Source organism: Cupressus sempervirens, chromosome 6, assembly GCF_028749045.1.
Source record: "Cupressus sempervirens isolate cs-2001-9-10 chromosome 6, ASM2874904v1, whole genome shotgun sequence".
NCBI classification, from domain to species: domain Eukaryota; kingdom Viridiplantae; phylum Streptophyta; class Pinopsida; order Cupressales; family Cupressaceae; genus Cupressus; species Cupressus sempervirens.
Window position 1 is genome coordinate 94,159,666 of NC_143123.1, and position 11,879 is coordinate 94,171,544.

Genomic DNA, 11,879 nt, shown 5'->3' on the forward strand with positions numbered 1-11,879 from the left:
CAATTTTGGTGTTGTTCAAATAGAAAAAAGGTGGTTAATGTATTTTTGTTTAAAAATATTTTGTCAAGTTTAATATTATTGTAAGCACTAACGCAGATTTGATATTGTAGGGGAATAATGGATGCGGATACTTTGACTGGGTCAAGGGTGCACCAGTCAAGGATGAACCAACTACAACTGTACCACATACAGAGGAATTTGAGTGCAAGTTATGTAAGGCTCAAGAGGTGGATAGGGCCATGGTTGCTTTTATGACGAAGGCAAAAATTATCTTTCTACGATGCTTTCTTTGTATTATGTTTGGATTTCTTTGCTGGGATCATATGCGAAAATGCGCATAAATTTATGATTTTGTGTAGAGATTGACTTCTTCGTTTGAACCATAATTGGATCATATGTGGATAAATGCTAAAATATGACTCCTATTGAAACTTGTTTATGGGTTCTGTCACATTGGACAAATGTTTTGTAATGTGTCGTATGTGGATAACTATTAAAATATGACTTCTATTGAAACTTGTTTATGGGTGCCATCACATTGGGCAAATGTTTTGTAATTTGTTTTTGTATGGTGAATATTAAAGATAAAATTAATATGCTATTTCACTTATAACTTGTTTATGTATGATCAATATAACATTTTTTAGTTTTTTGGAGTTTTTGTATGATAAAATGTCAAAGAATAAATTAATATAACATTTTTTAGCTTTTATTCATAACTTGGAAAAATTAACCTTATTCATAAATAAAATAAATAAAATTAATAAATAGAAAAAAATTTAAATTTTTAAAAAAAATTCAAACTTAATAAATAAAAAATAAAAAATTTATGAAAAAAAGGGAAAAAATTCCAATTCCAATTCCAATTCCAATTTTACGAACCAAACGCGGAAGATGCATCTTCCCACTCATCTTCCAGGTTAACCAAACAGGACAATTTTTTTTTTTCAAAACCTAGTTTTGACAAAACCAAGTTTTGAATCAAAACCCAATTTTGCTAATTTCGCAAAACAAACGGGCCCATAATGATTTGTTCATTGCATAGTACCTCAATATAAAGCTCACGAGAAGGATTTTTTTTTTTGTGGGAAATCCCTACCAAGGCTTAAAATATTGTTAATAATTTTAAGAATGCAATCAAAGTTTTTAGCACCAAATACGTACTCTATATGCACCATATCTTGACTATTTGACAAAACCATACGAAATAATTAAAATAGATACAAAAATAAATCGCTCACCTCCACATGTGGTAATTCAAACACCCAACTATAGTCCTAAATTGCCTAATCTCCACTATTCGATTTTCTTTTGCACAAATTTTACTGCAATGGTAATGTTAATCGTTGTAATAAGAAGCTCTGTCAAGAGTTAGATCCAAGGCTTCAGAGTAGGGATAATTGAATGTTATACCTGTTAAAGACTCATGTGTAACCTTCCAAATCTAATATATTCTCCATTGAGTGGGGCTTAGACATTTGGAATCTAGTGTGTTAGGCATAAGATGCAGACGGGAAAGAAAATACGAATTTAGACTTTAAACCCCATCTTATAAATCTAAGACATAGAATGAAAAATGCTTCTAAAAATGTCGAGAGTATGCAATAGACTCATTGTTCTAAGTGTATATGAGCAATGTTAGTATGCTAATAGAAACCAAATTTAAATAAAGCTTCTACAAACTAAACAAAATTCATAAACTTCAAGATAGACTAAGATGAGCTCTCAATTGAAAATATGAGCCATTAATGGGCTCTCTCAATAAGAAGCTCTCTTGTTGAGTGGCTTTATCTAAATGGATAGGATGTATGCTCAATATGCTTCCAAAGGCTTCAATGGATGATTGTGGATTTTTGGTGTGGATAGATGGCTTTAGTATGGATTTGGCTCTCAAAATAGCATTATACCTTTACTTCATGGATTGTGTTATTTTGCAAAGGGGAAGGATCCAATTTATAGGCAAGAAGCTTGAGGGATTGAGGGCTAAGATGCAAGGATGGGGAAAAGCTCATGGAGGGCTCAAATTGCATGAGAAGAGAGCACATGGATTGTGCTTCCTTACATCCAATCAAGGAGTGACACATGTCACATGGTGAGAGGATGGAGGAAAGGGGAAGGATGAGTCAACAAAAGAGGCTCAAGGGATAAAATCTTCATAAAGACCCTCATAATGGCTTGTAAGAGCAATAAAAGGGCTTGGAAGAGTCATTTATGGCCTAGTGGGCTTCATAAAGTTTTATGGTTGAGATATTTTGAGGGAGATGAGAGCAATTTCGACTTGGGCTTGATTAAGAGGGTTTTAAGCTTGCTTAGGCTTGTGCAAATGACTAGAGGATGGATTAGGATGGTTTAGGATTAGCTTAGGGATAGGCAAGTGGATGGCATTTAATGAGGGTGGGTGAAGGAGGAGATATTTGTTAACTTTGGCTTGGGTTAGTAAGTTTTAACCCATGTTTAGGGAATGTGACAAGGTTAGGAGGGGATTAGGATTAGGGTTAAAGACATCTTCTAGAAGAGTCTAGGCTTTGGATGAGGATGAAGACTTTCTAGAAGAGTCTAGAATTTCCTAGGATGAGGATGAAGACTTTCTAGAAGAGTCTAGAACTTCTTAGGATGAGGATAAATTAGATTTTTAGGAAATAAATAAAGTTTTATTTATTTCAAGGGTTTGGGTTGAGGAGATATTTATTAAAACTTTTTTAATAAACATGAGGATTAATATTTAATCTTAATTAAATATTTTGAGTTGGGATTAGGGGTAGGAAATGATGGGATTAGCCTTTAATCAAAATTAAAGAAGGATTAGAAGATTTTGCAAGAGGTTAGTGGTCTTAAGGAAATTGGCCAAGTTTTGGACAAAAAATAAATTTTTTATTTATTTTGGGTTTTTTGGTCAATTTATTAATTAAATAATTAATAAATAAGGAAATAATGTTTAAATAAGATTTAAACATTTTTGGGAGGGATTCCTTAATTAAATATTTTTAATTAAGATAAAGGGATTTAATGGCATAAAAATAAATTAATTAATTAAATAATCAATTAATTAATAAATGATGATGTCATCAGAAATTTTTCAGAAAATAAAAATACTTTATTTTCTAAAGGTTTTTAGGTGTCTACATTTTTCCCCTCTTTGATGTGATGCCGCAAGTGGCATGGCATCAAAGATAAGAAAATAAGATGCCCAAGGCTAGAGCAGAAGAGGAGAGAATGGACTGTGAGATGCCCCCTCAAGAAGGTGGTGGGGAGAGAAAGCGAGGCTCGATGACTTCTTGAAAAGTACAAGAATCCGAGATGAGCAAGAAGGCTCAGATTTGCTTAAGAGAAGAGGTTTGGTTAGCTCAAACTCTCACTACGGGAGAATGATAAAGGGAGAATCAGAGGCATAAGAGGAAGCAAGCTTAAGATCTCAGGGATTGCAGAGGATGAAGGAGCGGGGTGCTATAAAAGGAATCCAGGATGGGGAGATGGATGAGGGGATTAAAAAAGCTGATGCAATAGGATTTCAAAGAGTCAGATTGGCGGAAGATGGGTTTCGGAGATCCCTAGGACTAGAATTGTGGATCTCGAAAGATGAGGCTTGGTGGATTGATTTGGATTGGTGGATCCCTAAGACTAGGATTGTGGATCCCTAAAGCTAAAGGTGAGGAGTGATTAAAAGAGATATTGATGCATAAGCTGGGGTAGGAGAGACGGATGTTGGATATGGATGGGGGATAATGGAGATGAAGGAAAACCATTGAAGCTTTTTGAGCAGGAGGGATACTTCAAAGAGAAGTACCACCATGTAGTTGAGCACTAGATTTGCTATAAGACTGTTGGTTAATTGCCAAGGTTACCAAGAACATCAAGGCCTTTTCACCAGCTGTCCAAAGGACTGACGAACTAACTCAAAACAAAAATGCAAGGATTGCCCCAGTATCACACATGAATCCCAGAGGAAGCAGTGTGGAAACGACACTGGGTAACCCACAAGAAAAAAAGAAAACAAGCAAAAGACATGATCAAGACCTTACGCTCTGATTGCCCCATTCACAGTATACCATGATATGGAAGATCATGGCAACCTTGAGGAGGGAACAAGGAGATTGCTTGGAAAAGATATTTCAAGACCCGATAGGGAAGAGTCCAAATCAAAAGAAAGCAAAAATCCAAAAGAGAACCGTTTGCCAATGAGATGGGTAGGACGAGGTACTAACGGACCAAAATCAAACATGAGGAAAGCTATATCCTGCAAGGACCTATCGGAGAGCACCTAAGCTGGTGGATTTGGATGAGTGATGCGTCTGGAAAGCTAAACTAAGAAAGATAACCCTTTGGTGATAGGAAATCTAGCTAAAGGATGCATTGGAATAGCTAACCAAGATGTGCGATGGGTTCAAGATGCTGATCAAGGATGAACTGACATGAACGCTGGATAGATGCAATGGTACTAAGCTAAAGAGGATGTACAAGCTGATAGACCAAGATATTTGCAAGTGAGCTAATCAAGATATGGTACAAGCTAACGGACCAAGATAGTTACAAGCAGGCAAAAGCTCAGGATGATAGGATAGCAAGATGGTTCGATGTTGTGCAAGATGCGAAAGCTAAGGGTGGGGTGATAGCAAAAGATATGGATTTGGCAGGATGCATCCAATGATGATGAGATATTTTGTGACCAAGGATAGCTAGAGGAGCAGGATGAGATGGCTGGATAGGATGGTAGATAGCTAGGATTATGATGGACATAAAGAGATGACATTGGGTTTGCATGAGGATAGCCTAGAGCTAGATACCAATGACAAGGGAGGATGGACAAGACAAGATCTCCAAGGAATATAGTGCCCCCAATCAGAAGATAACATGCAGAAGGAGGTCTTATGATGGATGTGATAGGATTGAAGCTAGGATGGAAAATGCTGAAGGGGCTAGGGAGATGGATGATAGCTGAGATGATTGGCTGAAGCTGCATAAGATTAGTGGATGGTGTGAGATGGAAACTGGAGGATAGAGGATAGGTGGATAGATTGGAAGATGGAGTTGGATGTCAAGAGATGACAAAAAGCATGAGGGTGATAGGCTAAGCTAGGGATGGCGGGATTACACATGACGCTTGTTTGCCAAGTTTTCATCATGGTACTTGTCCAAGGCGCTTGAATTGCCAAGTTTTCACTAGTGGATGCTTTATTTTTCTTTTCTTTTTTGACTTTTTGACTTTGGACTTAGCTGGAATGATTTTGACTTTCTTTAGCTATTTTGGCTTTTTTGGGATTTTTCACTGGCTGTTGGAATGTTCAATTTTGTTGCTAGCTGTTGGTACACCGAATGTGTGATTTATGCAATAGATCGGATTAGATGGGATTGATGGTAAGAGATGGAGGGATGAAAATGCTGGAAAGGAGCATGAGATGGGGATGCTTGCAAGAGCAACATTGGCACATGTTGGAATGGGTGTGAAAAGAGCATATGGGGGATAGATGGTAGATGCAGGCGTGATGGAGGATTTGTGGAAGCATGCTTGGGGATATAGGCACCCAAGATGGAGTTAGGAGATGGGGGACATGAGTCACTAGATGGGGGATTAGCAATGGTGGATGCCATTATGCATTGGGTTTCAACTTTTTTTTTGAGGATCCACATGGTTTTGGATTTTCTTTTCAGAGGCTTTTGCATTGTTTTGCATTCTTTGATTGGATTTTGCCTTTTTGGAGTATGTCTTTTAGAATAGACATATGATTGCCTAGGATGTGGATTTTTAGCTTTATGCATTTTGAAGTTGGCATTCACATTATTGTGGTAAGCTTTGGGAAGATGGTTAGGAGAAGCTTTGTGAGATGGAGAGGATATGAAAGAGCATGTAGGGGGATGATGATGGATGATGTGCCCTGATATGTGCCTTTGTTGATCTTGCATAGAAATGGATGGAATAGGATTTTTTTGATGGCTGATAGGAGGATGGAGGATGGTAGATTTTGGGACATAGGGACCCAAAATGGATTTAGCAGATGAAGGGGGGATATGGTAGGTTTTTTTGGGTTGCAAAGATGGTGGAGGGGGAATGACATAAGATTTCTTGAAGGAGTGATGGGAGGCTAGCATGGTGGGCTTGGAGATAGGCTTGGTTTGGGGGTGTGGTGTACCAACACCTTTAGATGGTGAGCCTTTGGATACATATCCAAGACCATGAAATCCTAGATTTTTTTGTGCAATAATAGGCTCTCTGATTCCTTGCTCTTGTGGTCCTAAACCTTGACCTTGATAATGCCATCGATTGAGCATTTGAACAAGCTGAGGAAACTTTTTGCTTGCAAAAAATGGTAGAAGTGATTTATTAGGTGTATTGCAATGGGGAGATACTGTTCTTAATTCTTCTACTGAGAGAGGGCCACCGTGGATGAATGCAAATGAACCAAGAGGGTAGATTATAGATGGTGGAATAGCTTGGATAGGTGGTAAGATGGAAGCATGGAGCGGGGGAGATGGAAGGATAGGATCTTGATGTAGTTGGTGGGATGACAAGATATCTTGTAGTGGAGGAGATATGGCTCGAGGTTTTGGAGATGGAGGAGATGGTGAATGCACTATGGATGGAAGACAAGGTACAATGATATCTTCATTTATGCTTTGGGGGATGTCAACGTGCTTTTGGGCAGGATCTTGATAGGATTGGTTTGGAGTGGATGGTGCGATAGGAGGTGAAGGGATGGATTCTTCAAAGGCAGCAGATGGATAGATGGGAGATTCAGTAGTGGAGATGGGTGAGTAGAAGATGGATGCATAGGGGTCATTACGAGAGATTTGGGAAATGCTTGGAGGCGATGTGGATAGGATTTGGAGGGATTTGATAGGTGTTGGGATTTTGATGCTTGCGGGAAGTGGAAGGATTTTAAGCAATTTGATGGATGGTATGGGGATGATAGCTATGGGAGATGGAGGTGATATTATAGATGGGGAAGCTTCATCACTAACTACTTCACATGGTTGGATTAGATGACATGGCTTATCGACTGTTGGAGGCAACTTTTCTTGTATTTCCTCTAGGAGATTCCTTGGAGACTCGTGTGTCAAAGGTGGAGGTGGATTGACAGGAATAGCTAGTGTGATGGGGGTGGAAGATTGGAAGCTTGGTTGATGGGGTGATGGAGGGGAAGTTGGAATATCAGATGGCATGACTAGATAGTTTGGAATAACTCTTGGATTTTGGGGGATGCTTGGGTGAATGTTTCTAAGGCTTTCAATATACCCGTCATAGTCAACAAGATTTTCATCATCATTGGAATAGGAGGTGGAGGGAGCAAGGACAATGCGACCAAACACATCATGATAGGTTTGGTACTTCATGCTTTGATGATGAGTTTTATGGGGATGGGGTCTTGCGTATGGATGAACATGGAAGCTCATGGTTGGATTTGGGTTAAGCACAGATTTTGGATTGGCTGATGAAAGATTTCCTAGGGAGAGTCAAAGTTGCATGACAGACCTAAGGAGGATTGGCTAGAGATTTTTGGCTTTCCTGTGGATGGAAGACTTCAAGGGCATGCTATCAAAAAGTAAGAGTTTTGCTTTCCTATGTGTTGGATTGGTGGAGATTGTGTCAACCTAAGAATAGACTAATGATCCTATGGGCATGACACGAGATTGATCACTTGTGGATCCCAACCTTTAGCTCAAGGTGATGAGGGATAACAAGTGACAAAGCTAGATTACCCTAGACAAAGCTTTGTCAAAAGGATAACCGTGGTGAGGCTGGTGGATTGGTCGGATTTGTAGACACCTAAAAAACCTTTAGAAAATAAAGTATTTTTATTTTCTAAAAAATTCTTGATGACATCATCATTTATTAATTAATTAATTATTTAATTAATTAATTAATTTTTATGCCATTAAATCCCTTTATCTTAATTAAAAATATTTAATTAAGGAATCCCTCCCAAAAATGTTTAAATCTTATTTAAACATTATTTCTTTATTTATTAATTATTTAATTAATAAATTGACCAAAAATCCTAAAATAAATAAAAAATTTAGTTTTTGCCCAAAACTTGGCCAATCTTCTTGAGACCAATAACCTCTTCCAAAATCTTCTAATCCTTCTTTAATTTCGATTAAAGGCTAATCCCATCATTTCCTACCCCTAATCCCAACTCAAAATATTTAATTAAGATTAAATATTAATCCTCATGTTTATTAAAAAAGTTTTAATAAATATCTTCTCAACCCAAACCCTTGAAATAAATAAAACTTTATTTATTTCCTAAAAATCTAATTTATCCTCATCCTAAGAAGTTCTAGACTCTTCTAGAAAGTCTTCATCCTCATCCTAGGAAATTCTAGACTATTCTAGAAAGTCTTTATCCTCATCCAAAGTCTAGACTCTTCTAGAAGATGTCTTTAAACCTAATCCTAATCCCTTCCTAACCTTGTCACATTCCCTAAACATGGGTTAAAACTTACTAACCCAAGCCAAAGTTAACAAATATCTCCTCCTTCACCCACCCTCATTAAATGCCATACACTTACCTATCCCTAAGCTAATCCTAAACCATCCTAATCCATCCTCTAATCAGTTGCACAAGCCTAAACAAGCTTATAACCTTCCTAATCAAGTCCAAGTCAAAATTGCTCTCATCACCCTCAAAATATCTCAACCATAAAACTTTATGAAGTCCACTAGGTCATAAATGACTCTTACAAGCCCTTTTATTGCTCTTACAAGTCATTATGAGGGTCTTTATGAAGATTTTATCCCTTGAGCCTCCTTTGTTGACTCATCTTTCCCCTTTCCTCCATCCTCTCACCATGTGACATGTGTCACTCCTTGATTGGCTATAAGGAAGCACAATCCATGTGCTCTCCTCTCATGCAATCTGAGCCCTCCATAAGCTTTTTCCCATCCTTGCATCTTAGCCCTCAAACCCTCAAGCCTCTTGCCTATAAATTGGATCCTTCCCCTTTGCAAAATAACACAATCCATGAAGTAAAGTTATAATGCTATTTTGAGAGCCAAATCCATACTAAAGCCATCTATCCACACCAAAAATCCACAATCATCCATTGAAGCCTTTGGAAGCATATTGAGCATACATCCTATCCATTTAGATAAAGCCACTCAACAAGAGAGCTTCTCATTGAGAGAGCCCATTAATGACTCATATTTTCAATTGAGAGCTCATCTTAGTCTATCTTGAAGTTTATGAATTTTGTTTAGTTTGTAGAAGCTTTATTTAAATTTGGTTTCTATTAGCATACTAACATTGCTCATATACATTTTGGCACGCCCGGTGGGACCTCGCATGGGTCATCTTCATTAGCTTTTTTAGTCAAGTTTTGTATGTCATTTGCTGATTTTGGCTAATTTTGCTTGTTTTTTGTGATTGGTAGGATTGTATAAATTGGTTTTGTAGGTCCACATGAGCATGAAGAAGACAAATGAACTCATAGTCTATCTCATAGGATTTGCAGATTTTTCAAGCTTATAGGTGGACAAAGCACTTGGAATTCTTCTTCCTCTTCTTGTCTATATTCTTCTTATTCCATCTACTTCTTCTTCTTCTTCTTATGGGAGATCTTGGACATTTTTTTTTTAAGGAAGCAAAATCATACACACTTATTTTTAGTGCTTAAAATGAACCCCCAAATCATACTTAAATCCATTAAAAAATTAAAAATTTGCAAAAAAGAAATTTTTTTAACAAGTGAAACTAAACCAATCTAATCATTTGCATCCTTGCAACATCAAGGTTTTAGATGGATTCATGCAAAGTTAGGAACACTTCATTTTTGGGAATTTAAAAAGAACTTCAAGTTTCCATTTCAAAAGGTTCAAAATCAACTCTAAGTGCACACTAAAATCTAAATCAAACTCAAAGCATCAATCAAGAATAAAATGAACCTCATTTGCAAATATGTTAAAGTTCTTTTAAAAATCTCATGAAAACTAAGAGTCCTAAATGGTTGCCAAAATTTTCCTAAAAAGCTTTGTTATTTTTTACAAACAAATGTCTTGTTGCAAAATCTTGAATGTTTCTTAGGTTTTTCATGCATCAAAACAATCTAGGAATATCATTTTTGGGCTTAAAACATGCAAACTAGAACACAAAATCTTGAATGAAAATCAAAGTCCAAAGAGTCATTTTCAATTTTGAGTCCAAAACAATCTTGAATGATCTAAGGTTAAAACAAAGCACTTCAAAGTTCTTAAAACAACACACAAAATCTCAATCTTGAATGCTCAAAGGAAAAACCTTGAATGTTTAATCACTTGTCTTTGAATGCATGTTGCTAAAACCACTCTTGAGTGCCATGGATTAAAATCAAATTTTGTTTTTTTTATGAATGCATGATTAAAACAACAAATCCAATCTTGAATGCCATAGATCAAATAATCATCTTTTGGAGCATAAAAAGAATCTACATTTTTGTAATCTTATAAGTTATAAAAACAAATAAAAATGCTTTGAGTGAGTTTGTTGTTGGACTCACCCTCTTTAATCACCCATCAATTTAACCATTGGTTGCAATCTCAGTGCCATCTATGGGGATGGGTCCACCTAAGAGGGTGTTAAGTGCTCCATGCAAATCAAACTCCACTCACTTGGGGTTTTGGTGGTTTTTCTAAGTTATAAAATTCCTTGAATGCGCATTAATCTCGCTCACACTTCATTTGGGCATAAAAATTGGACAAATCTTGACGTGGAAGGCCTCCAGGCACACGCTTGAAATCGAATCTCACACACCTTTGTTTTGGGCTTAAAATAAACTCACACTCAATCTTGAATGCCTTAAAGAAAAATCAATCGATACTTGACGTGGAGGGCCTCCAGGCGCACAGGTTTACCTTCTTGTTGACCCTAACTCTTCTTCTTGTTCGCATTCTTTGATCAATTTTATTTTTGTCGACGCTTCAAAGTTGGAATAAACATTGTATCTTAAACATGAGTGCTTGCAAAGTCTAGATCAGAAAACTTAAGCGTTAGTTGGTAAAAGAACAAGCGTGTTTTTTAGCCCAAGATCATCCAATTCTTCTCTCCCCTTGTCGTCTTTCGAGGCCATCTTGGGTGCATAAGATTAGGATCCAAAATCTTGTCTTAATTTTTTAGGAGGCCTGCTTGGGGATTTCATCACCCCTTGGGACGACCTCAACTCCAGCGTTCTGGTGGAGTATAAAGATTGGGAGGTGAATCCAAAGACACCTCTCTTGGGATCAAAATTTTGTCACTCGAGCTAAGCCTCAAGGAACTTTATACCCTTGAGAAGTGAAAGAGGAGAAGTGGGTTACTGCTCCTCTCGGCTGTGTGACATCTTTTTGGTTTCATCTACGGATTTGGGCCTCACGTACCTTGCGTATATCGAGGACTCCCTAGCTAAACCAAATTTCATCCTTGTAGAAAGCTTCCTAGGATGTTGGTGTGTTCGACGTGCTTGCTCAAAACTTTTGTCTGCTTGTTTGTTCATAGCTTTTGAATGAATGTTTGCCAATTTTGGTCGAAATCCCAGAAAAGCAGAAATCTCTCAGCTCAAGGCATACTTAGCGTAGTCACTACCTTATCAAAAAATCATCCAAGCTCCCTCGCTGCAACCAAATCTATCTAGTTCCTTGCTTAAGAACAATCCCAAATCCAAAGTCTCTCCAAATCATCCCCCCCTAGCCAGCTAGCAACCCAATCCAAAATCACACCCAAGCCTTTAGAGAGTTGTTGTCATTCTGCTAGAATTTGCTATCCAATCAATCTATCCTACCAATAAACCAATATCACCAAGGTTATCCCTCTAACAGAGCATTGTCTAGGGTAATCTAGCTTTGTCACTTGCATCCCTCATCACCTTGAGCTAAAGGTTGGGATCCACAAGTGGTCAATTTCATGTCATGCCCATAGGATCATTAGTCTATCCTC